Here is a 23,114-nt window from a genome sequence, read left to right as displayed (position 1 = left end):
CTTTTGTCACCACAGCAGGCTAGCAGTTTCCCACAGGTGGATGAATCTGCTGTGGCCATTTATTGTACTTTAGGCTTCTAATCTTTTACCCTGCATCCCTCTGGTCTAGTAGCAGCAGCCACTATGAACCAGTTGGTTAGCTACTTCTTCTGCAGCTGTATGGGTCCCTTCAATGGACAAGGGAGAGACACTCTTGTCAGGCTTGGAAGAGTGAGCAGGTAACACTCCCCTCTTTTATCAGAATGTTGTGCCCATCCATAGGGAAGCTGTTGCTGCCAGTAATAGCATTGTTGGCCCCATTTTTCCTGTCAAAAAGAAATAGAAAACTTAATATGTATGTATTCCACTTCATATTTCCTTAGCCAGGAGAAGTTTACTGTGTTTTGCTCAGGGTTACATTCATGCTACCGATCATTCTTATAATGTTGTTTGTGGTAACAAGAATGAGGGATACATCTTTTCCTAAAGAGATTCGAGATTTTGAATCTGGGCAGGAAGATGAAGGGACAAATGCATGCATTTCTCATCAAATTTCTGATTCAGAATCTGAGAGGAGACCTCAGGTTCTGATTCTACCTGTGGGGGTTTCTTTTTCTTAGACTATTTCCAGAATTTGCCAGTATTTTCTGTGGAAAAACACCAAGGTTTCTCAATCCCTCAGAAAATACTATGAGCTGTTACAGAAGGAATTTCAAGAACCTTCATCTATTCCTCCACTTCTGTCATTTTTGGAGGATGTGTGCATTACTGCCTGCATTTACTTATAGCTATTCAGCTGCCCCTAAAAAGCATATAGGATGTATGAAGTTCCTCATTTCTTTTCATTTTTTATACATCTTTTCCCAAACATGACCCAGTAGCTATAGCTATTAGTTAATCCTTCTGCTGCTATTTAGTTAATTACAATCCTGACTTTTCTTATAAGGATAGGAAGATGTTTGATAAATACGGGAGAAAAGTGCTTCTGCAACTTTAATTGTCAACATTTTGAATTGTCAGACTTGTATGTTAAAATTTCAGACTTCTTGGGAAAGTATGAGGAATGTACGTCTGCAGTTTCTTCATACTGGGAACATTTTTCTTTAAATAATTTAGTTTCTTCACTTGTACAAGTCAGTACTCATTGTTTGCAGTAATGTGTGTGTCTCAGATGATACTTCTTCCAGAGCTATGGCCATGTTACTCTTTCTTTTGAGGAGGTTTTCTTGGCTGCATTCTCAGAACCTCCCAGATGATGTTTAAAATGAGATTTTAAATTCTCCTTTGGATAGAGAATTAGTTTTCAGGCCCTCTCCTGTAGAGGTGATGAAAAAGTGTGATGAAAGAGGTAAGTTAATTAAGGGAATCTCTACAAATGTTCAGCCCTCCTTTTCCATATTTTCTAAGGGATTCTCTCACCTCCCAACCTGTAATGGCATGATGCAGGTAAACAGATATTTAAGATGAAATGGCAGAGGTGTTCCAAAAAGAATTCTGGATCCACCCAAAACCAAAGACAGTCCAACAAGTCAGAATGACTATTTAAGGGACCTTGTCCCAGCATCCTACCACATCAGCCCCATTTACCTTCCAGAATGCCTGAATCTCCACTTTTCTCTTTGGCAAAAGAGAGTTTCAGGCAAATGGCTTCTGAGGATCATTCATCAAGGTTAGAGATGGTTATGGGAACAAATTCTTCCTTTGTAGTGGGGTAATTCCTCATCCACTATACCAGACTATTTCCAAATGTTCTTCATCACATGTTGTCCCAGTTTGAGATAGAACCTCCTTCCCAGCTGAGGAAAGTTTTTTATTCAAGGGTGATTTTAGTGCAAAAGAAAGTAAATGATTGGAGACCAGTTATGGGTCTTTCGTTCCTCAACCTGTTTGCCCAAATTCAAAATGGTGTAACTTTACAACCCATTACCTCTTCACACAGGATTGTGTTCCTTTGGTGGCAGCCAGACATCTCAGTTCAAAGAGCTTTCTCCCATAAGAAAAAATATAATTTTATCTAGATCTGTTTCTAAGATTTCCTACTCAGACTTTGGTCACTGTGAGGTAATCTCAGGATTTTTGGATCTCATAGCATTTATGATTTTCATGATACCTCTGTCAAAACTCCACATGCAAAAGATACAATGGTGTCTGAAGTGTCTTTAGTCCCAGTATCAGCATCTTTTTTCTTTTCAGATCTCAGTGCCTGGGTTTGTCAGAAGAGAAATCACTTGGTGGAGACAGCAAATATCCTTAAAACTGGGTCATCCTTTCTCCTTCCCTGTTCCAGAGCAGTCACCACAGACACAACACACTTTGCTTGTTGAATGGTTTCAGGAGGGATAAAAGTGCAAGGTGTGTGGGACACCAAGGACAGATGCAAGCATATAAATATAAAAGAGGTTCTTGGCCTCATCAAGGCACTGGACTCTCTGGATCATCTTTGATCCCCAGTACCTCTTCAAGTTGTTACAAACAATACCACAATCATGTGATACAGTAACAAGCAACAGGAAGGCAGGCCATACCCCCTTTTCACTCTAGCCATGTTAGCTTGGGACAATCTCATTCTATAAACCTCCTACAGTCTGTCAGAGCAAAATTATACAGCAGACAAGCTGAGCAGGAGAAGGGCAGATCCTCATGAATGGAAACTAGATCAGGGAGTCTTCCGAGATTTTATCCATCTATGGTGACTTCCTCAAGTAGAGGTCTTTGCCTCTTCTGTGAACAATCATCTGGCAAGATTCTGCTGTAGCACTCCATGCAAGAAGGCCTGGAAGACAGATACCTTTTCTTTTCCTTGAACAGGAATATTCCTTTATACCTTTCCACCCTTTCAGTTGATATCCAGTGTACTTCTGAAGATATATAAGGAATCCCCCCAAGATCATTGGAATGACTCCCTTCCTACAAGCTTCTTCACAGACAGAATCTACTCACACAAGATCAGGGATGTTTGCTGCATCCTAACCCCAATCAACTTCAAATCATTGCCTGGACGATTGTGTCTTAATTCCCTTAGGCACCCGTTTGCTGAGAATGTGCAGCAGGTACTAATAAAGACAAGAAAGCCATCCACTAGAAGGTCATATATTAATAAATGGAAGAAGTCATCTAGTTGTTGACAAAAACCTAGCCAGCACCCATTCAAGCCTAGCTGTTGTCTGGTTTTACCATATTTGTGTGAGTTACTATCCTATGGCCTTTCTTATTGCTACATCAATGTTAATTTATCTGCCATTTCAGCATGGCTGTCCATGGATCTTCCTCTTCCAATACATTGTCATGTCAAGATGTTTTTGAAAGTGGTGTTACATAAGAAGCTTCCCAGAAAACTGTTGGCTCCTTCTTGGGATCTTAATTTTGTATTAGAGAAGCTAACACGTACTCTAACTGAACCAGCTCATCTGGCTGACTTGAGGGTTTTAACATGGAAACAGTTTTACTGATTGCTCTGACCTCTGCAAGAAGAGTATATGCATTGCAAGCTATTATGGTGAGCCAACCCTATCTCATTTTCCACAAAGACAGGGTTTCTTTGAGAACTAAGATGTCTTTTATACCTGCAGTGGTATCCCAGTTTACTTTAAGCCAAATTATCCATTCCCCATTTTCTTTACTGATCTTAAAAATGAGTGAAAAAAGATACTCCATACCTTGGATTTTCACTGACAATTCTGGTTTTATCTTGTTTTATCTTAACAGAACTAAATCTTTCAGATCCTTGAATCTGCAATCTGCTGTTCTTTTCTTGTGAAGGTAAGAAGGACAACCTGTGCTAAAGCAGATTATTTTCAGATGGTTGTCTAAGGCATTGTTATAGTCACCACAACAAAACTATTCCAGGCAAGGTCAAGGCCCACTCTACCAGGTCCTTAGCTTCACCTATGACTTATAGGTTCATAGGTAGGTACTTGGCTATCGGCCCAAGGGCCTAAGTAAGCCTAGCCAACAAGGTTCCCTGGCTTACGCCACCCAAGAAGGTTATCTTCCTGTGCCCCTGTTGAGCAGAGCTGCAGAAGTGATCCATAGAGTGTATTTCCTATTTCACATCCACTCATCAAGATTTTTCTTGAAGAGTGCTAATGAGGAACTTTGCTTGACATAGATGGGGTAGCTTGTTCCAGAGTATGGGAAGTCTCTGGGACAGGAATCTATCCCTCCAGCATGTCCTGTTTATTGTGGTGACAAGGTTTAGGTCCCTAGAGCGTGTAGCTTGGAGGGATTGGGATTTCTTTAGGTGTAGCATGTCCAACATCTCTGGGTTTGACATAGCTTTATATGTTAGGTAGAGATCTCCTCAGAGTAGGCGATATGCTACAGAGTAAAGCTGGAGTTTTTTGAGATGGTCAGTGTAGGGCATCTGTTTGAGGCTAGTAATCCTCTTTGTGAGGTTCTTCTGAGGCCTTTCCAGCTGCTGCAGATTTCTTGTGAGGTACATTCCAAAAGGGGCGTTGTACTCTATAATGGGTCTAATGAGTGTCAGGTAGAGGGGAATAATGACCTCTTTTTTCCTGGATGAGAACCCTTTTGTGATGAGGTGTGCCATGTAGAAGGATTTCCTGACTACTGTGGTGATGTGATTATCAAAGGAGAGACTACTGTCCACCTGGATCCAAAGGTCTCTTATCACACATTCAACATTAAGTAGACTGCTGCCTATGTGGTAGTTCATGGGTACAGAGTTTTTACCAAAGGGGATGACAATGCACTTTTTGGTATTCTAGAGCTTGAGGCCATGGCTCTAACACCATGCATTGGTCTCAGTGAGGTCCTTTTGTAGGATGTTCACATCATTTGGGGACTCGACTATGGCTCCTAGTTTGCAGTCATCTGCAAACTTCATTAGCCAAAGGTCTTCTGTGTTAGCCTGTACTTCACAGAAGTAGATACCAAACAGGAGAGGTCCCAGGACTGAACCCTGTGGTACTCCACTTGTCACTGGTTTGAAGTCAGATTTGGAGTCTGAAACTTTTTACAGGGTGGGTTCTGTCAGTGAGCCAGTTGGCAACCCATCTTGTGATCTAGGGATTTATACCTAGTATAGTGAGCTTAGCTATATTTCCAGAATGGGGGATGGTGTCAAAAGCCTTGACGAGGTCAAGATAGGCTGTGTGAACCAACTTATCCTCATCTACGGCTTTGGTGACTGCCTCAAAGAAGTCGATCAGGTTCAAGAGGCATGATCTGCCTTTCACAAACCCCAAACTGGGTGGGGTCCAGAGTTTGGAGGTTACCAATGTCTTTGTTTATGAGTTCCTTACAGACCAGGCTCATCAGGCTAATAGGACGATAGTTCCCAGGATCAGTGGTGGCTCCCCCTTTGTGGAGTGGAATAACTGTTGCTGTGCACCACAAGTATTCTAGAAGCTACTACTTGGTCCTCTGTGCATCCTTTTACAACGCACTATAAGCTTGATTCCTTCTCTAGATCCAGATCATGCTTTGCTAGGACCATTCTCAAGGGGTTCCTGGACTCTTCTCTTTCCACCTCCCAAATGTAGCAAACTAGGTAATTTACCTATATAGCTAAGGTTACTGCTGCAGTGGTCAATACAATGAATCCATGAATGTGTAAGCAAATTTCCCATAACAGTAGATGTTCAAACAATCACTTCAGAAATAGCCTAGATATATGGGTTATGTTCCGACAAGGACATAACAGCCAGCCATCTTTCAAAGCATCAGGGCACCTACCCTGCACCCATGCTGTTAGTCAGCTCAAGCTGAGCTGATGAAAAGTTAGGTTTGGACACTAAACTTTTCAGAGGTTTCATTCCAACGGAGAGGGAGGCTAAAACCCTAAAAGTACAATGCTGGGAAAATAATAATAATAATAAATGTCTACACTCTGGTAAAAAAAACATACAAAAAACAAGGTAGGTGGAGGGAGGGAGTAGCTACTCCAACAGTGATCATGTAAACATCTACTGTTGTGCTATGTTTACTCACACAACAGTACTATGTTCTTCATTTAAAAACTGCTGCAGTAGCCTAAGCTATATGGATATATTACCATGGCTTAGACAGAGGGCAGGAGGAGGAGGGTCCAGGAGCTTCTAGAGAATAATCCTAGGAAGCTTTTCCTAGATCTGGAGGAGGAATCTAGTCTATAGCAGTTTGTAAAAATATTTACAGATGACTAACTTGCTGCTTTTCTAGAATACTTCCAGAATCCAGTCTTTAACAGAAAGGTACAGAAGATGTCAGGGCCCTGGTAGGATGCACCTTAGCTCCGCCTGGAATAGTTTTGTTGTAGTGGGAGTAACAGAAACTAAATTGCATGAGACAACACATTGGATATAGTTTATTTTGACATTGGTTGTCCTTTATTATCTTCACAAGAAATGAATAACTCTTTAGAAGTTCTGAAAAAAAATTGTTCTGTCACGATAGTACCAAAGTTGGCTTTGGACAGCCAATGTATGATGTAAACTTTCTCCTTCAGTTTAGGCTCTGAAAAAAGGCAGGGACATGGATAACTTGGCTTAAAGTAAACTCAGATACCTCTTTAAGCAAAATGGAAGGATTAGTTCTCAAAGAAACTCTATCTTTGTAAAAAAATTTGATGGTTTGCCCACCATAAGAGCCTGTAACTCAGACACTTTTCTTGCCTCAAGTCAGCATAATGAGCTGGCTTAGATGGAGCAACAGTTACTTTTTTCTAACACACAGTTAAGATCCCAAATAGGAGCTACCTATTTCCAGGAGAGATCTGGTGCAATGCCACTTTCAAAAACATTTTCACATGAGACTACATTGAAAGAGGGGAACCCATGGGTATATGCACTAAATTGGCTGACATATGCACCTTGATCAAGGTATAAGACAGGCTATAGGATAGTAACTCTCACAAATAATGTAAAACCAGAGAAATACCAGCTCTGAATAGCTGTTGGTTCTCTTGTTGGCACCAACTACCAAACGTTTTCCATGTGCTCATACATGATTTTCTAGTAGCAGGCTTTCTTGCCTCTGTTTAGTATCTGCTGCACATCCTCAGAAAAAAAGGTGCTTAAAAGGAATTAAAATCCTATCTGCCAGGAAGTCAGTTGCAGTTATTTGGGGTTGGGATTTATCAAGCACCCCTGGTCTTGTATTCGTCAATCCAGCCTTTCAAGAAGCTTGTGTTTATTGCACCTGGCTACTTCCAGAAGGGAGAACCCTGCTGCCCGGGCAAGAAGAGAATCACAATGATGATTTTTAAAAAGTCCTTCTAAATCTTCAGAAGTACCCGGAATATTAGTGGAAATTGTGGGAAAGCATACATGAATATTCCTGTCCAAGGGAATAAAAAGGCATCTGTCGTCAAGGTCTTCTTGCATGGAATCCAGGAACAGAATTTTGCCAAGTGATTGTTTATAGAGGAGACAAAACAATCATTATGAGGTGTTCCCCACAGATAGATAAAATCATTGCAGACCCCCTGATTCAGTTTCTGATACCTGCAGAGTTAGGTTGAATTGAAAAGCTAAATCCGAGGCTACTATGTCAAGTCTACAGAGAGGGTAAGATCTGGTTTCCTCTTACTTGTTTATGTTCCACATCACTGTGTTTTTTTCTGCAAGCACTTATAGAGGTCCCAGGAGCCACAGATAATTTAGAGAAATGAGAACTAACATCTCTTATGTTGACATGTTTTGGTCTGTCTATTTTATTCCTAAGACTCAGCACATTTAGCCCTATAGGTACTGCTCCCCAAGCAAAATCTGAGGCATCTGTAATGACCAACAGTACTGGAGTAGGAGGGAAGAATGGGAGACCTGGATTCTGAGGGATTTGCCATCTTAATACCATAATCTCCCTTTTTAGATATCCCAGAATTCAAATTTAAAAAGTCAAGGAATGTTAGTGCTGAGACCATAGAGATTTCAAGAACCATTGTGATGTTCTCATTTGGAGTCCTGCAAGTGGTATTATAAGTATCACAGATGCCATGAGATGCAAAATCCTGAGGAATTCTCTTGCTGAGACAGAGAGTAGAAAAGCCTCAAGAATAGAGCTAAATACAGAACTATTTTCCCTGTGAAAGAAAAGCTCTTTGAAATGAACTGTCCAGCAGATACCCCAGGAAAACAATCCTGTCGTGAGGAGTGTAATGATAGGAGGTATTGCCAGCCCTGCCAGGAGAAGAAGGGCAGTGGATGTATAACTTATGTCAGCACCGCTAGCTGGAATTTCGTAAAGAATTATATGTTATTTGTGTATCAAACTGATTTGTACAGATGCTTGTGTTTAACAGTTTATTTGTAAATTTGCTTTTGTTAAAATGTATCAACATTGTTTCTTGCTGCACAGAAAAGAAATGTACATGCAGCATTGTAACTGTTTAAATGTATGCATTGTAACAAGCATGTTTTAAATCTAAGGTCACTAGGAAACTCAAATGGGGGATAAGGGGTTACAAATTGTCTAGTGACAGCATTCAGAACTTGGGCATTATTGCAAACTAGTTCAGAAAGGAAAGGTCCAAACCAAGCCAAGAGGCTTATTTCTTTGGCACTAGAAACATCCTTCTCCTAACCGAGGCAGATGAGGGAGGGACAGTTTCTATTCACCCCCTAAGCCAGAATATGATGGACGAGAGAAGGGAAAAAATGTCTGGACTGGTGGGCAATGAAGAATCCAGTGAAAAGGATGGACAGTCTCCCACTGCCATCTGCAGCCTTGATGAATTACTCTCAGAACTCATCTGTCTGAAATAATCTGTCAAAGAGAGAAAAATGGAGGTTCAGACTTTCTGAAAGGATTAAAGAACTGTCAGACCATGTCTATGGGGGGATAGACCCTCATATAGTCATTCGGCCTTATTAGACCACCCTTTGTTCTGGGGGGGGGCTCTGTTTTTTTTTTTTTGGCAACCTTCTCAAAACTGCTTTTTAAAAATCTTCTTACCTGGAGATTGCTGAGATCGTTTATTTTTGCTTTTATTGAAATTTGACAAGGGAGATTAAAATTCCTTGGTAAACATGGAGGAGGAGAGATGAAAAATCTGAAAGATCCCTTGAACTAGCTCCTCTCATCACACTTTTTAATGACTGTTGTAGAAGAAGGTCCAAAACCTAGTCCTGTATCCAAGGAAAAATTAAAAATTTTATTTTTGATATCCTCTGGGGTGGGTTGTGATCCTCATAACAATTCCTATGGCAGCAGCCCTGTTAATAGCGTCAGTAGAGTCACATGCACATTTTAAACAATGGATATTGATTTAAGAAACCATAGAAGACATACTACACAAAAAAGATTCTCAAAAGTAGTCAGGATACATTTCAGCACATGAGCCTGACATCTGAGAATTATAAAAGCGAGAGTTGCAGAAGCATACACCACCCCACCCCCAAAATTATCAAAAGCCCTCCCATTCTTGTTAGATGGAGAGGGACTAGTACTAATAAAATGGTAAGATGCAACTCAATTTACTAAAGGTATAGCTGGATCTGGTCTGAGGTTAGTGTATAAGACTTAGAAGACTGGTGGCAGCAGGCTGACTGTCAGAAGAATTGCGGGATGTGATAAAAATTTCCTCCAAACCAGAAAAAACAAGAGGAATTGGCATAGCTTCAGGAAATTCCAGTTGTAATAAATCATAATATATTCTAAAGGACTGACAAACATTTGTGTTTTCCCACTGAAACAACTGATTCATTCTGCAAAATCATCACAGAAACAAAATCCTTAAAAGAATCTATCCAAAGTCACACTCTCCTCAAAATTTGAACCAGAAATCTGTGAAGATATTGCATGTCTCTTGAAGTTCAAACTTGAATCTCTTTAGGAAAAGATGATTTTTTTCACTGAACAAGCCATATAAAAAGGGTCAGGAGGCAGTACTAAGCCCTGAGATAAGCTCAATAAATTACTCTTGTCCAGTGTTACAGACAGGAGAATTGATATGTTTAGTCTTTTGTTGCTTTTTGACAGGAATTCCTAAAGAATTGCCAGACCTAGGGGATGGGAATAGCTTTCTGACTAAGCAGAGAGACATTCCCTGCCCCTTCTTCCAGGTCTGCTAAGAGTGGCACTCCCCTGCCCAACAAGGGTACATCAGCAGCAACAGAGGATGTGTCTAATCCCCAGTCCACAGTGGCAGTAAGGACAACACCAGAGGAGTCCACGGAAAAAGATACGTGGGCAGAGGACTCAGCTTTTGCCACAGCAGAGGCAAAATATGAGCCTGCTATGGAGGCAAAGGCTACTTAACAAACTTTATCTTTTTCTGGCTGGAAGGTACAACAAAGGAACCAGCAGGCCTCTTCCATGGGTAAGAAGAAAAAAGTGCCCAATTTCCACGGAAGCTTAACAACAATAGTTGGTGAAAAAGGTAAGATGAAAAAAACTAACCTTTTCCATGAAATAATATGAAAAGCACTTTAAAATCTTATCCCAGCATCCCGCAAGTAAAATAACACCAGTTTCTCCATAGAAAAAATAGTTATAAATAAGTTTTAACAGCTTATCTGATGTTGTCCTTTTCATTCTTCCTCACCATATGGGTTCTGATCCAACTCTGCCACAAATTCCAGACTTTGGGTCCAGCTGTTGAGCTCCTCCCTCTACTTATAATGCCCTATTCCATCCCCATTACCTCAGATCTCATTTGCTGCAATGTAGAACAAACACAGCTTCCACTCTTGAATTTATTAGAGAAATTTCAGGAGGTATTTAACTTTTCTTGAGCTTTAACTTTACCTTTAAATTTATCTTTGATTAGTTTATCTATTCTCTTTCTTAGTTTCTCACTGGACATTAGGATTTTTCCCATTATTTTTCGTACTATTATCTTAGTAATGCTTGATTACCATTGTTGGTATTTTTACTTATACCCTTTTTACTTCAGGGTATTTCTTTAGCTTACAATTGCAGGTAATTAAACCCCTCTTTTTTGCCTTTAACAACAACAACAAAAAAGCTTTAAGAAGTGCATATCTTGTAAAATCCCAAATTCAGAAGCCCACAAGGAGTGTGTGTACTGTTTTGGGGCCGGACACTTGGACACTTCTTGTAAGATCTGCTGCACTTTTAACCCAAGACCTCTGGCAGATAGATGTGATAAACTTATTCTAAGGAGACTTCTCCCTACTACATCTTCTTCAAGGGCTCAACCCCCTCCAAAACTTGTAAGTCTGCTCCTCTGGAGCACAGAAAATTATCCCCTCCAGAGTACCCAAGTGTTTATCATAGCCTCCTTTAAAAATTAGAAAAACTTTGGATCCGACACTATCAGATCCAGAGACTTGACAATTGGATCTGAAATTATCAGATTCTAATGCTTTGGCTCTTCCTGTCATTACCATTAGTCCTATAGTACCACCCTTGGATCCTAGGTCCTCGGATCCAAAGCCATTTACTTCCTGTAGGAGTGGCACTCCAGAATTTACCATAAAACTGAATGTTAAGTTGTCTATCTCGCCTTCATTCTTGCTGGATGGGGTTCGGAGCCGACCTCGGTTCCGACTCGGCCACTCTAAAAGCTCGAGAGTTGGTTCCACCGGCTCGAGGCTCCCCCTATATCCCACAATGCTAGGCGTGTGTTACCTCAGATCTCGTTTGCCGCTACAGCGATCGAGGTGTGTTTTCTACCGGCTCCAGGTTAGTGAAAGTTTAGACTAGTTTAAAATTCTTTAAACTCAGGCTAGTTAGTGTAAATTCTTTCCCACTTAGTGTAGTGGACTTGTGTATCCCTTACTATCTTTCCAGCCCCCTCCCTTTTATAAAGAACACTTAGTTCTTCCCTAAGGCCTTCGGGCCCTTCCATCCCTTTCCATAGAAGTGTGTATGTGTTACTTAGGGAATTTTATTAACTTACCTTTAGTTTTAAATAATTCCCTTTTAATCCTATCAGTGTAATCTGTGTGTGTGTATTTTTGTGTGTGATTACACTTCAGGTTCCTTGAGTATGTCCAAGGATACAAAGGTCTCAGTCTTCAAGAAGTGTGACTCGTGCTGTCAGAAAATGTCTCTGACAGACGGTCACACTTCTTGTGTGTACTGCCTGGGACCTTTACACCTGCAGGACTCTTGTGCTGTATGCCATGGCTTTAGTCCTAGAGTCCTGCAGGAGAGAAAAAATAAACTCATTTTGAGGGGTTTAAATAAGCCTGAAGGTTCCCTTCCTGTGTCTTCTGGGAAACCTTCTAAGGCTTCTAGGACCTCGGCTCCAGCTTCAGAGTCGAGGCCTAAGGCTTTGAAGCCTACTGCTTCATCGGCTCCGGCTGGAGCCGATGAGTCTGTGACTGCTGTTTCAGTGGTTTCCTCGGCTCCGGCCGGAGCCGAGGCATTAGAGAGTCATGGGTCGGCTCCGATCATACCATCGGAGCCGACATCTAGAAAGAGATCGAGGTCACCGTCCCTTGGCTCTGTTCATTCGGCTCCAGCGTCTCCCCTGCTGTCTGAACGGAGCCACAGATCTCACTCCTCCAGGTCATCGAGGCTATCAGATCACGACCTCCAGAGGGTAGTGAGTAGACTTTTGAAGTCCGAGGCACTGGCCCAAATGCTCCAGAGTCTGACTCATCAGTCGATGCCTCAGCTGGTTCCAATTAATATTCCTCCTCTGACTCCTTTGAGCTTGGAGCCGGGGCGTCTAGGAACCGAGACTGTGGTAGCGTCGGAGCCGATACATTTGTCTTCGGCTCCGTCGTTGGCTCCGATTTCTTCCTTTGAAGAATCTCGGCGCCAGACTTCCCTCGTCGGCTCCGAGGGGGTGAGTGGCATCGGACCCTTGTCCGACCCCCCTCTCCCTCTCGGTGCTTCGGCGCTGGTGAGTTCGGCTCCGACATCGGCCTCGGAGCCATCTCTGTCGGTGCCGAGGGAGGTTCTCAGCTTCTCGGAGCGGGGACCTCTGGCTCTGCCGGACAGGGGTGCATTCGAGGTCATGCGGAGTGCGTTGGAACCTTGTTCGACTCCACAGTCGGCTCCGTCCGCCCCTCCCACTTCGGTGCCTTTGGTTATGTCGACTCACTCCCTTATCCCAGACCGCAGAGAGCAAGCTCCTCAAGAATCCCCTGTGGGGATCTCATCCTCTTCCGAGGCCTCCCCTGAATTGGCAGGGGAGCCCCCTAGGAAGAGAAAGTGTAAGAGGAAGCACTTAGACTCACCTGAGTCTGTCACCTCTGACACAGATTTAGAGGATTCGAGGGTTCCCCGTTCCCCTTCTGAAGATGTCTCTTTCGCAGACATTCTAGAGATCCTGAAACAGAGGGGGAATTGGCCAGCCCTTAACCCTTCGGAGGATGAATCTGTGTATCTTGAGGCGTTTGGCTCTCGTCCTTCCACCTCCTGGGTGTCCCCCCCTTTGATCCCCTCATGCAGGTGGTTGCAAAGAAGGCCTGGACGGCTCCTGATTCAGTGGACCCTACTCCCAGGAGACCCTCCAAATTTATAACAGCACCAACTGACAAGCAATTTCTCACAAAAGGTGTTTCTGTGGATGCTATGGTGGTAGCTGCTGCCACCAAGAAGGAACTAGCTGATCCTTCGGTGCCTGTCCATCCACCTAACAAGGAATCCAGGTCTATGGACAGGTACGGGAAGCGGATGTTCTCGTCAGCGACCTTTGCAATGCGTTCGCTGAACTACCTATGCCATTTTACTCGTCTTCAAAGGGACTTGATCAAGGAAGCGAGTGACATGTTGAAGGATCCTACAGCTGCGGGTTTTCAGGATAAGATGAACACTCAGCTGGCTACCCTGAACTCCATAGCTAACTCCTCCATGCGCCTCCTTTCTTATGCGGCTGATGGAGCGAGCAGGGCCGCAGGGACAGGGGTGGCCTTACGCAGGCACGCCTGGATGCGGTTATGTAACTTTGCGGACCCCTTTAAAACATCTTTCACTAATTCCCCGTTTGATGGATCATCTCTTTTTGGTCCTCAAGTGAAAGAAACCTTGACTAGGTGCGAGACAGATGGCAAGACTCTTTCTGCCGTCGGAGTCCGTTTTTCTACTCCTTCTAGGCCTTACCCCAAAGGCCAGAAAAGTGGGAAAATGTGGTTCCGTAAACAATCTCAAGGGACTTCGCCTGACGACAGAGTCGGTTCCCGCCAGAGGCAGAGGGGAACAACAATGGTAGACATCGCCCTAGAGGCAGGGGGGGTCCGCAGAACCAGGGCAATCGTGAAGTCTTCTCTGATAAGCCCTTTCAGCATCCCTGAGGTGTTGCCCGACTGCCTACCTTCAGAGGCAGTCGGGGGAAGATTGTCACTGTACCCAAAAGCCTGGCTATCCCTGACTCAAGACAAATGGGTACAGTCCATCATTTCAGAGGGTTATTCCATTCCCTTCTTTCGCATTCCAAACCAATCAAAAAAATCCCTTCCAGATGTTCCACCCACTCAAAGGGATCTTGCAGCTTTGGAAATTTCAAAGCTGCTTGCAAAAAGAGCAATTCAGCCAGTTCCAGCAGACCAGCAAGGATCCGGAATCTACTCCAGGTTCTTTTTAGTTCCAAAGAAAACAGGGGACTGGAGACCAATTTTGGATCTCAGTATCTTGAACAAGTCAGTCAAGAAAACAAGATTTCGGATGGTCACGCTGCAGTCCATCCTTCCCCTTTTGGGAAAGGGAAGCTGGATGTGCTCTATAGATCTTCAGGATGCGTACTATCACATAAAAATGAAAAGACGCTCCAGAAGATTCCTCCGCTTCAGGCTGGGAACCAGTCATTTTCAATTCAGGGCCCTGCCCTTTGGTCTCACCACTGCCCCCCGGGTGTTTACCAAATGCATGGCAGTGGTAGCTTCTCACCTGAGACGACAAGGATTCCAGGTGTTTCCATATTTGGACGACTGGCTCCTTACAGCCCCCACCAAGCATCATCTTCTAATGGCCAGGGACTACACCTTTCGCACTTGTCAAAATTTAGGCATTTCAATAAATTTCGAAAAGTCTGTTTTGTCGCCTTGTCGTACTATTACCTTCATAGGCGCAAATCTAGACACAATAAACATGTCTGCGAGGCTAACAGATCAGAGAATAACAGACATACACAAGATGGTCTCGCTCCTCTTCAGCAGCAACAGAATCAAAGCCAGGTTAGTTCTGAAAGTGTTGGGGATTATGGCGGCTGCCATACCTCTGCTTCCATTAGCCAGATTCCACATGAGAATCCTTCAATGGATGCTCTTCACGCAATGGTCGTACCAGCAACTTCCTATGTCTCACACCATTCTAATCACACAAACATGCAGAAATCATCTTCTGTGGTGGATGTCTTCCCCTCAGCTCTTATTGGGAAGACCCTTTGTCCCTTCCCCTCCGGTTGCTACTCTGACAACGGACGCCTCCCTGATCGGGTGGGGGGGGGGCATTATCAGGGCAGAACTGTCCAGGGCACTTGGCAACCAGACGAATGCCACTTGCACATAAATGTTCTAGAGATGAGAGCAGTGCTTTTAGCGTTGCAAGCCCTTCAAGCCTGTCTTCGCTTGGGAACGATAGCAATCCAGATGGACAATATGTCTGTAGTGTGGTATATCAACAAACAAGGCGGAACCAGGTCCTACCCCCTGTGTCGAGAAGCACTCAGACTGTGGCAATGGGTGATTTCTTCTCAGCATTTTCTGATAGCAACGCACATTCCCGGGAAGTCCAATCAAATTGCGGACAAATTGAGCAGAGCTATCCTCATGCCTCACGAGTGGTCTCTGAAAGACTCTGTAGTGAGAGAAATTTTTCTCAAGTGGGGTCAGCCTTGCTGCGATCTTTTTGCTACTCCCCAAAACAGCAAGTGCAGAGATTATTTCACCCTATTCCCGCTACCAGGCCAACCCAGCAGAGACGCTCTAGTCCAAGTTTGGCCCCGGGGACTTCTGTATGCATTTCCTCCCTTCCCACTAATCTCTCAAGTAATACAGATAGCTATCGCTCAGAAGGCCTCCTTGATCCTCATTGCTCCTTACTGGCCTCGACAGGTTTGGTTCCCCTTTCTACATCAGTTTCTGTTGGAGTGACCTTGGCATCTGGACCTAGTTCCAGATCTTTTGATCCATCAGTCGGGTCAGTTTCATCGCTCCCTTCCCTCTCTGAACCTCACTGCTTGGTTTCTCCAATTCCAACTTTAGCCAGGCTTCCTCAAATATCTCACTCTGTTCGAGATATTTTGATAGCTTCCCATAAATCTTCCACTCGAAAGATTTATTTGAGTAAGTGGAAACGTTTCGCCTATTGGGCTCAAGGAAGGGAAATAGATCCTTTCACTGCTTCCATCCAAATGGTCCTTGATTTTCTAGCTGAACTCTTCCATGCAGGTTCATCTCCTTCTACTCTTAAAGTTCAATTGGCAGCTATTTCTAATTTTCATGTGGGCATTTCAGATTCTGCCATCATGTCCCACAAGCTTTGCAAAGCCTTTTTGAAGGGAGTTTTTCTACTCAGACCTCTGGTAAGAAATCCTCCTCCTCCTTGGGACCTAAATTTAGTTCTCAGTTCTTTAATTCTCTCCCCTTTCGAACCTGCATCCTCCTGTTCCTTAAAATTACTGTCATGGAAGACTCTCTTTCTAGTAGCTATTACTTCAGCTAGAAGAGTTTCAGAACTTCATGCACTCAGCTGTCGACCTCCTTATCTGTTGTTCCATAAGGACAGAGTATCCTTACGAACCAACCCGTCCTTTTTACCTAAAATAGCCTCCACGACTAACCTAAATCAAAGCATTGACCTCCCGGTGTTTTTTCCAGAATATTCTAACAGATCTGAACAAAGATTACATTGGCTAGATGTTCATCGTCAGTTAAGGTACTATTTGGATAGAACAAAACAATTCAGAAAATCTGACCAGCTGTTCGTCTCTTATGCAGAAGGCAGAAAGGGACTTTCAGTTTCAAAGGTATCATTATCCAGATGGCTAACATCCCTGATTTCCCTTGTGTATGAAATTAGACACCAAAATATGCCTAGCAAACCTAAAGCCCATTCTACCAGAGCCTTGGCTACTTCTATAGCCTTCCAAGATAGACTGCCTATTGACACCATTTGTGCAGCTGCTACTTGGGCTACTCCTCACACTTTCATTTCTCATTATAAGTTGGATTTAGCCTCTAGACATAGAGCTAACTTTGGTTCCACTGTTCTCAAGAGTCTGTTCCGTTAGGCCACCCGGGACAAGGTGCTAGGGACGCGGTTCCATCCAGCAAGAATGAAGGCGAGATAGACAACTTAACATATAGAAGTTATGTTCTTACCATAACGTTCCATGTTAGTTGTCTTCTTCTCGCCTTCTTCTTGCGTCCCACCCTCCTTCCCCTTGGCCTGGACAGACCTAGTGGAGTTTTGATTGTGACCTCTCTTTCTACCACCTCTTTACTTAGGTATATGCTCTGCTGTACATATTTCCTGGATCAGGATGTAGGTCACCCTTCTCCCTTGTTTATAGAGGTGGACTTTGTTACTAGTTATTTTACTACTATTATAGGCAGTGCCTAGCTTACAAACGAGATCTGAGGTAACTCACGCCTAGCATTGTGGGATATAGGGGGAGCCTCGAGCCGGTGGAACCAACTCTCGAGCTTTTAGAGTGGCCGAGTCGGAGCCGAGGTTGGCTCCGAACCCCATCCAGCAAGAAGAAGGCAAGAAGAAGACAACTAACATGGAACGTTATGGTAAGAACATAACTTCTATTTTTTCTCACTCTGCCTTCTCAATTGCTTCAGACTCCAAAGATGCATTCAAGGCCCTCATCACTACTTCCTCTAGGTCCTCCCGAAGCTTATCAGAAGCAGATGTGGATAAAATGATGTGAAAATTTCTCAAAGCTCATGTCAAAAAACATCTTATCTTCTTCTCTAATCCATTCAGTGGTTTCAGATCAGGAAAGGTCTCTTAGCTGAAGTGTCAGTGTTGGATCCAAAGGGATAGGTTTGGCTCTAATTTTGTTGGATCCATACCATCCACTTGATGCCTCAGACATGGACAGTTCAGATCTGGTTCCACCTCCAAAGCACTGATCCTAGGGAGGTTTAGACCTAAGATCATTGGGAGTTTCATCTCCAAGAAGGTGGATCAAACCTCTCTGGGCCCATCAGCTTTGGAGTTGGTGGAAAGGGCTTTTTCTCTCCAAAGAGAAATACCTTCACATATTTCAGATCCTGCCCCTTTTCTCTGGTTGTTCCATGCTCTGAGTCAGTCAAGCCAATTCCACAGGGACAGCTAGCTCCAATAAGTCTCCAACCAATTACAGTGGAGGAACTTCACGTCTTTTCCAACACTTCACCTGAACACCCCATGTTGGAGGTGCACTGGAAGAAAATCTGCAAAAGGAGATACATTGACTCCTCCATGGAGTCTCTCATGGAGGATACCAATTCTGATGAAGAAGAGGGGTTCTCTAGGACATCACCGGGTGACATCTCCTTTGCAGATATTTTAGAAATCCTAAAACAAAACATTGGCTGATCTTTCCAAAACCCTTCAACAGAAGAATCTGTATTTTTGGAGACTTTTGGTTCTGGTTTTGACCTGTCTACATCTTGGGTTACCCCCCCCCCCCGGTGGATGAACTTATTAATTTGGTTTTCCAATGGGCTTGGAAGGAACTGGATACCATCAAACCCATTCCCAAAAGACCCACAAATTTATAGCCCTGCCAGCAGATAGAATCCACTGGCACAAAGGAGTCCCAGTCGATGCTATGGTGGTGGCAGTAGCCACCAAGAAAGAGCTAGAAAAACAGACCCCTTCTGTCCATCTTCCAAACAAGGAGCCTACAGCATTGGACAGATTTGATAAGTGAGTCTTTGCCTCAGCAACCTTTGCCCTGAGGTCACTAAACTACGTAGCACATTTTACTACCATACCTCTCAACCATAATGAATTTCTCAGTATTTCCAGGTTTTGAAAGCAAAATAATGGGGTGCCACAAATTTCCAAATGGCCCCTTCAAATCATGTTTCTTTTTTATTTATAGTTTTTCATTATTGTCTGTTTTAAATACTCATGCGTGTGGGGAGCTAAGCAACAGATACAGAGAATCTTGACAGCAAATACTAACAACTATAACAATTCACTGACACAGCTATGTCATACAGTGAGCAAAACTAGGCTTCTGTAGGTGGTCAAAAGTTTGCACACCTCCCTTGGAAGTTTAGTTCTTACATGAGACTTTTGCCCTACTGTAGAAATTAAAGCTTGTGATGTAACTAAATTTCCTAGGTTTCTTGGTTGCTCTTTCATAGCTGCAACTGCCAGGTTTAAAATAACTTTGCTATTAGCAGCTAAGGGGCCAATTTCAATAAAGTCTACACTAAGTGTACACTAAGGAATAGACTAAGCAGACATAATGCACACCTTGTTCCTGCTACTTTTAATTTTCCTACTGATATTCTTGCAGCTTTAAATATTGACAAGGATTTGTAAAATTTACCATAAAGTGTAGACAACATGTACACTTAGTGTAATCTTTCGGAGTGACTAGAAAGTACAAAAAATGTGATAAGAATTTTAATGAATACATATCATGTACACTTAGTGTAGGCCTTATTAAATCTGGTCCAAGGACTATAACTGATCAGCCTACAATTTTGGTCTTTTAATTTATATTATTTTGAGTAGTAACAAATTGGTAAACTCCAAACATCCTTTTGTATTAGCTGGTTTCTTAAAAGGTTAGTGGTAAATTGCTTATCATGTAATTATAGTTGAATAAGAGGGGCAATTTAAGTGGAGTGAATGTGTGATGTATGTTACATGATGGTTTACTGTTAAGCATTAATACATCCAGTTTTACTATGTGGAGCAGATTTTTCTGGACAGCCATCCACAGACAACAGTGAGTAATTTAAATTTTTGTGCTTTATGGAGGTCTGTTAAAGTGCTCCCTTTGGAGTCCATGGAAGTTCGGTGAGCATCTTCAGTCACGTATTTTACCACGCCACTTGAGCATATACCGTGTGTGTTCATGTCAGGTGTGAGGGTTTCTGCTACACTGAAGTGAAAGTAAAGATGTACCCTTGTTACCTGTACAGCAGGTCTTTTAATTTAAGTTGTTTTTGTAACTTTTGGTGACCCACACATTTCATAAAAACACACCATTTCTGTGTAGTTAAATGATTTCCATTCAATGGCTAAGTAAATGATGACAACTTAATCAAACCTATGGGTGGTATAAAAGTGACATTGATGACATCTCTTTTGTCGTAATGGAATACGTAACCCGAGTGTAGCTGTAATGGAATCTGTCACGAGACAGAAGCTACCTTTTTTTTTTTTTTTTAGCCAGGTGATGTGATGCAGTTGTATCATTCATTCTCTAGTCCCATCTAGCCATGTAGTGTATAAACTGATTGTTATTTTGCTGAGGGTTACAGTGGAAATGGGTTGGGCACATACCTCTCAACTGCACAGATTTTCTCAGAATTTCCAGATTTTGTGCCTCATTTTTGGGCTCTCATAAAATGTTGGTTGTCTGGAAAATCATTGGCAAATCATTGAGGGTTGAAGTCAGAAAATAATGACAGATATTGCAAAACCTGTTGTTCTATCAATTTTCTAAGTTTCTAAGAGCAATGTTTAAAAACTGTTGCAAGTTTTGGGCCTTTATCCCCCATTATTGATGTCTTTGTCCAGAGTTTTTGCTCTAAGAGGTTGAGGGGTATGCCGGGGAGTATTTATTTCAGAGACAGAACCACCACCAGTCTTTCTTTGTGAAGTCATTCATCTATCTTCATTTGAAAGAAAGCATCGTTGCTTTTGTTGTTTTTTTAACTGATTGTTATCCAGTAATAAACTTTGAAATGCTGTGCTGATTTTTCTTATAATGTTGTGTTGCAGTTCAGTCTCATTCCTGTATGCTCATAAGTGTTGGTTACTAGCATTGTGCCTTAACTCTAATGAGTTGATAAGAACATGTGCAGTATGGTATAAATGCCCTTTTTATTGCAAAAACATAAATGGGTAGCCATGTGGCACATACGGATGCCATCATACTTGGTGTGACATATATTAAGGATACTTTATTAATGCATGGTTGGTGAAGACGTATGTATTGACGGGGCTAGCAGGAAATGTGGAATAGTTAGTGGGAGACAGATGTATGTAGGAAGGATAAAAAAGAAGGACTAAGAAAGGATATCAACTTCGTTGAGTTGGGAAGTGTACCTGTCAACTAATGCGATTTAGACAGCGAGCCATTTGTAATTGTATACAGACTTCGAAAATAGGTATAAACATTCTTGAATAGTATGTCCAGTCAAAACTCTGGGTAGTTAACTAGCTTAAAGTCTGCTTACTGCATGGCATATTACTCCTCACACTTTCAGTGAGTTTGTGGAATGCTACTCAGAAAAACAAGTTACAATATAAAATCTCTAAATGTTGATGAATGGTATACCTCAGTGTCTCTAGGGTTACCACCTGTCCCTCTTTGGGCAGTTGACACCTTCAAAAAAAAAAAAAGTACTAGAAAATGGCAAATGTCCTGATATTTTAGGACAAAAAGTATGTCTTAAATTTTCTTTAATACTTGCATAGAACAATTATTGTCTATTTTAGTCACCTAAATGTTAATAAGAAATAGCATAAGCAACTCAAATGCTACAAGAATAAGCTTTTATTTTGCAAAAAAAAAAAAATGATGTTGTGTCCTTTGCTCTGGCTATGGGTATGTTTTGTCCTGCAAAATCTCACATTTCTACAAAAAATGTTCCACTATGGAGCATTTGAAAGGGTGGCAACCCTAAGTGTCACCGTTATTTTTTTCTGAAAAAAGGCAGCTGAAACATGTGGGTCCTCTTTTTTAAATTATTGGTGCCACCAATTGGTTATGTAGCTGGTTTTCTTTACACTAAACAGTTTAAAATTGTGTGTGACTGTAGGAGATTTGGAAAATCTTGCAGGAGTAAGCCAAGCCTGAAAAGGAGTTCATCTCCAAAATGGGTACTGTTATCTGGCAGATTATGTGAGGAGCAAAATCAAGCTTGAAACTAGGAAGTCTTTCAGAGAGGAAAGAAGAGAGGGGGTGTAGACCTGATGGTAAGGGGTTCCAGGCCTTAGCAACCTTGTATGAGTACAGATAATGCCCTGCAGACTTGCTAGGTTTGTAGACAGGAGTGTTCGGTGACTGGATTGCACTTACCGACTGGAGCATAATTATGTAAAATGTTTTTTAGTGCTAGACAGGGAGATGGATGCTGGCTAATTAGTTAATATTTTGTAATTTTATTACATTTAGTGGTGCTGTTTAATATTAGTGTAGCATTTAATTTTATTTTTATAAAAAAAATTGTATTTCAGTTGCATACAAGTTCAAATTTTGATACAAGTTCAAATGTTAATATAAATGAAAGACTATTATTCTGGTTATATTTTGTGTTGTTTAATATTTTGTTTGTTCTTCAGTTTGTGTTTTAAATGTTGGTACCCCACAATTCCATTGGACTGGGTGGAGTTACATAATTATTTATAGAAATTTTATGTTAATCCGTGTGCAGATTTTTGGCCAGTGGTACCTACTTTTCACTGGCCTTTATCCAGATTTTTGATGATTCCAGGTTGAGAGGTATGTTTACAAGACTTCAGAGAGAATTGACCAAAGAGCTTTCAAATGCTCGCTGAGTCCATGTCTGCTGAGGACTTCAAAAGAACATTCTCGCAACTTGTCACACTCTTATTCATATCAGACGCTTTGGTGAGGTTGATATATCACACAACTGAAAGTACGTCAAGAGCAGCCGGTTCAGGGATTTCCATAAGGAGACATGCTTGGATGCAGCTTTATGGAGCCTAAGATGTCCTTTATCAATGCCCCATGCAATGGCCCTTCCTTGTTTGGACCATCAGTAAAATATATGCTTACCTGCAGCAATCAAGATAGAAACGCTTTCTGTCATGGAAATCAAGTTTTTGATGCCTCAATGAACTTTTTCTAGGAATCAGAGAGGTGGTAAGAAGATGTGGTTCTGAAAATCTCAGGAACCTTTCCAAGATTTGTGCAGTGATAATTCCTCCAGTGGCAGAGGAGGAAATGTTAATGGTAGACATTGCCCTAGAGGCAGAGATGGTCCGCAGAATGAGGGCTTCAGAGATTCTTTTTCATACAGTTCCTTTCAATGTTCCTGAAGTGCTGCTCGGCTGTCTAACTCTGGAGGCAGTCGGGAGCTGATTGTCTTTGCACCCAGATGCCTGGGCAAATATAACACAAGACA

At 42.2% G+C, this 23,114-nt stretch overlaps 1 protein-coding gene across 1 annotated transcript in view; it reads left to right on the top strand.

Annotated features, from left to right (window-relative positions):
- The window catches only part of LOC122808572, a 782,028-nt gene that overhangs the window by 194,430 nt on the left and 564,484 nt on the right, over window positions 1-23,114 (top strand). The gene's annotated exons all lie outside the window — the stretch shown is intronic.

The sequence above is a fragment of the Protopterus annectens genome, chromosome 8.part0, assembly GCF_019279795.1.
Source record: "Protopterus annectens isolate FY-2018-M chromosome 8.part0, PAN1.0, whole genome shotgun sequence".
Classification (NCBI taxonomy): Eukaryota; Metazoa; Chordata; order Ceratodontiformes; family Protopteridae; genus Protopterus; species Protopterus annectens.
The sequence above is the reverse complement of the archived record's forward strand: the minus strand, read 5'-3'. Positions and strand labels throughout refer to the sequence as shown.